A 4,343-nucleotide genomic window follows, 5' to 3' on the forward strand; every position below is an offset into this window, starting at 1 on the left:
CACCTCATGAAAGATCCCTTCTTTGGTGCAGAATTCACTGAATTAACCTGAAGTGTATTCACCTCCACCATCTAACCTTATTTGTTTCAACTTCAGATCACATTGCTTCTCAACTTGAGCTTTAAACTTCTAAAACATCTCAAATACTTCACTCTTCCTTTTAATTAGATAGATCCATATCTTTCTTGTATGGTCATCAATAAAGGTGAGGAAGTATTTATTGCCTCCAATTGACTCTTCTTCAAGAGGACCACACACATCACTGAAAACAGTTTCCAATGATTTCCTTGCTCGTGAAGGAACATTAGAACTGAATGAATTTCTTGCCCGCTTGCTTAATTGGCACTCATCACACAAGGTTGATGGCACTGTGATAGGTGGTAACCCCAACACTGATTTGTTTTTGCTTAGAGATTCTGGGCTTCTAAAGTTTAGGTGGTCATACCTTTGATGCCATAACCAAGTAACTTGATCTGTGTTGGCTTGAAGGCATTTCTGGTCACCAACTTGAATTTGAACTTTGAATGTTTTATTGGAAGATAGAGGAGCCTTTAGAATCTTCTGAGCCTTCTTATCAAAAAAAGTGAGTAGAACATCCTTCATCACCATCCCATACCCTTTTTCCAACAATTGACCAAGACTAAGCAAGTTATGCTTCATCTTTGGTACATAAAGTACATTAGAAATGTTTGATTTTCTGCCATCTTGTCTCTGAATCATTACTCTACCAACACCTTCAGCAATGACTGAGCTTTGGTCTGCAAAATTAACTCTGCTTTTGGTTGATTCATCAAGAGTAGCAAACCAATCTCTCCTCCCTGACATATGGTTGGAGCACCCTGTGTCAAGATACCAAAACACAGCCTTCTCCTCATTATCTTGATCCGTTCTTGTAGTGGCCATTAACAAGCAGTGTTCTTCATCTGATTCTTGGTCATTGTGAGCCAAACCAGCTTCCTCTTCTCTCATGCCTGCCCATCTATTCATTTTGCACTCAGAAGCAAAATGACCATAATTCCTGCACTTGTAGCATTGTAGTTTCTTTCTGTCAAGCTTTCTTCTACCATTTACATTCTTGGTAGAGCCTTTAGAATCAGGTTCTTTTCCTCCACTGAGCATCAGTTTTTCTCCCAAAGAACCATTGCTCACTTGTCCTCCATTTGCTATAGCCTTTCTTGTTCCACTGACCATGAGATTTCTTGGTGAATCTGGCCTGTAATGCTTGATCACCAGTTCTCTATGGATTTCTTTCCTTCAACCTCAACTCATGAGATTCCAGGAATGCTTGTAGCTCCTCAATCTTGAGTTCTTCAAGATTCTTGGACTCCTCAATTGCAACTACAATGTGGTCATATTTGCAAGTGAGGGTCCTAAACACCTTCTCCAATATACTCTTCTCCTTCAAGACTTTGCCACATGACCTCATTTGATTAGAAAGAGCTAAAATCTTGGTTATGTACTCAGCCACAGAATCACTATCCTCCATTTGTAGGAGCTCATATTGCCTTCTGAGTTGTTGCAACTTAACCTTCTTGATTTTGGCCACTCCTTCATAACTCTTTTCTAGGCTATTCCAAGCCTGTTTGGCAGTTTCAGCACCATTAATTTTCTCATAGTTGGTCCCATCAACACATTGATGCAGAAGAAAGAGAGCTTTGCAATCTCTCTTCTTGGCTTCCTTGTAGATTGCTATCTGAGCTTCAGTGGCTCCTTCCCCAATCTCTTAATAACCATGCTGAACCACCTCAAACACTTCTTGAAAGCCAAAGATAGCTTTCATTTGATTCCTCCATCGATCATAATTCTTGCATCCAAGATGGGAAGTGCCAATGAGAAACCACCATTGTTTGTCATCTCTGCCCTGCTTCTACTGATCACGTTGACACCCACATAGGTCCCCTTTGAAGATTCACACAGAATCCACGCCTACCAAGCTGCTGATACCACTGTTGTAACTGAAGCAGAGAAAGGAAAAACCAGAAGAAGGAAGAAATAGAGAGAATAAAGGAGATAGAATTGGAGTATGCAATGTAACTTTGTATATGACTAATAGCAATACAAGAAAATGGGTTGATTATACACAATGTTAAGCTCTACTATTTATAGCAAGTCTCAACCAACTAATCACCTAAAAATAGCAAGCTAATCTAACTAACAAAACTGAATTACAAAAATATATCAACATATCACTTAATTTATATGTAGTTTTTTATAGAAATATATAAAATTATCATTTTATATATACTAATTTTATGTTAAAACTCTTCAAAAGATCATGTCAAAAAAAATGTCACCTTAACTAAATTAAATTTCAAAATTAAATTAAAGTCAATGAGTAAAATGAAATTAAAGGGAAAAATGAAACAATAAGAACATTTTAATTTCCTCGTCCCAATTCTCAGCCGTAGGTAATAACTGAAAATTCAAATGAACTGTTCATATTTAAAAGACAAGATCAAACCTTTGATAAAAAAGTGGGTTTTTGCAAAGTACTTTTTTCAGCTTTTTTTGAGTCACTCCATAAGTGCTGTTCCAGAGGTTACTGACACCAATCCTCCCTTCACTGTCATTGCCCTTCATTTGTTTTATTATAAACCAAAATCTTGGATTTGTATCCTAAATTATCGACTAAGGCTTGTTGAAATAGATATCCACCTATCATATAAATGATTAATCCTTATTTATAATATAAGAGATATTCTTAATTTTACTAAAAAAAAAATAGGAAAGTGTAAGTCTTTAGAAAAAAGAAAAAAAAAAGTTTGTAGGAAATAGTTTATCTCATGTTTTAGTCATTTCTAAAGAGTAAAGAGGTACATATATGAGAAGATCAAAATCCCAAAATCTTGCTTATATTTTGTGATGAAGTTAGAAGCTTCAGTATTAGTTTATTAGGAAGAGTATAAATAAAAATATTTATGATCTTGTTTTTTCTTTGCAAATCAAATGCAAGATCTCAAAATATTGAACATAAACAGAAGCCATTATTTTGAAATGTGGCACGGTTTCCACTTTTGAATGTTATAGACTTATGGTACTACGCAAAACCCGACAAGAAAATAAATAAGGCTAGTACAAATTTTTTAGTTTGCATATGAGTAACTATCAAAATGGTTGAAATAATTAATTTGGCAGATATCACATAATAAATCCAAAAGGAATTGAACCACACCATATACATTTTTTGGTAGTATGGACATAAACATGATTCAATTAACTTAATATTATCATTTGAATTATGAACCTGTGATTATTATGATCACATGGGTAAAATGATGGCATGTAACTTACTAACACTTAACAACATGATCTTTAATGAGAAATTGATGTATATACTGGTAGTGTAATTTTTTTTACATTATTATTATATAATCCCATAAATCTAGGTAACATTTGTTTAAAACTTACTAATATATAGAGAAATAGTGTAGCGGAAAAGAAGGTTGATTCAGTAATTGAATGTGTATGTCATTACCAATAATTTAGTAATAAATAAATGTGAGAAATCCCAAGTGGTCCTGCCCTTTATTCTTTGTCTTCATTTGTGCAGAAGGAGAATAGATTCCCCCTACAAGGATAAGCTATCTTAGAATAGTCTTTATGGAGATAGGAGCATAATATTATAAAATTCAAGTCTAGTTAGTATAATAATAAACTATGGGGACAACAATAAAGCTTCCATGCATCTATTAACACTTTTTATTTTTATTTTAAATATTTATAGACTCCATTTTTAATTATCTCATCCCTTTACATCATTTTATAGTTTTTAATAATCTGAGTAACCTTAAATATCAAAATATAAGAAGAATTGTATAATCCAACTTTATATTAAGTTAACAGTGAACCAATAGGAGTTTTTGGCACAACATTCACTACAAGAAGTTTGATATATACTTATACACACTTATAGTGATAACGAATAAAATGATAAGTATATGTTGTTAGAAATTCCTTATGATTGGTGAAATATCAATCATATGATCTTGAATTTAATGATTTTCACGCACATATATGAATCAAATGGTGCAATGTCATACATGAATCCATGTTCCTGGATATGCTCCTTCGATCTACGTTTCTGAAAGAGGTTTTGTGGTAAGATGACCTTCCTCAACTAAATCCTTGATTCCTCTTGGAACTTGCGTTTTCAGTCTGATGGGGAGAGGAGAAACCTAAATTTGATTTGGTGTATTGGGGACCATAACCTTCCTGATGTGTTAACTTATAGGGTTCCCATTATCCCCTATGGGTTAACCTAATGGGTATCCACCCATTAAGCCCATATCCGTTATAACCTTTTAGAAATCTAAGAGGTGTCACTAATTAGATCACTTATAATG

The sequence above is a fragment of the Lupinus angustifolius genome, chromosome LG08, assembly GCF_001865875.1.
Source record: "Lupinus angustifolius cultivar Tanjil chromosome LG08, LupAngTanjil_v1.0, whole genome shotgun sequence".
Classification (NCBI taxonomy): domain Eukaryota; kingdom Viridiplantae; phylum Streptophyta; class Magnoliopsida; order Fabales; family Fabaceae; genus Lupinus; species Lupinus angustifolius.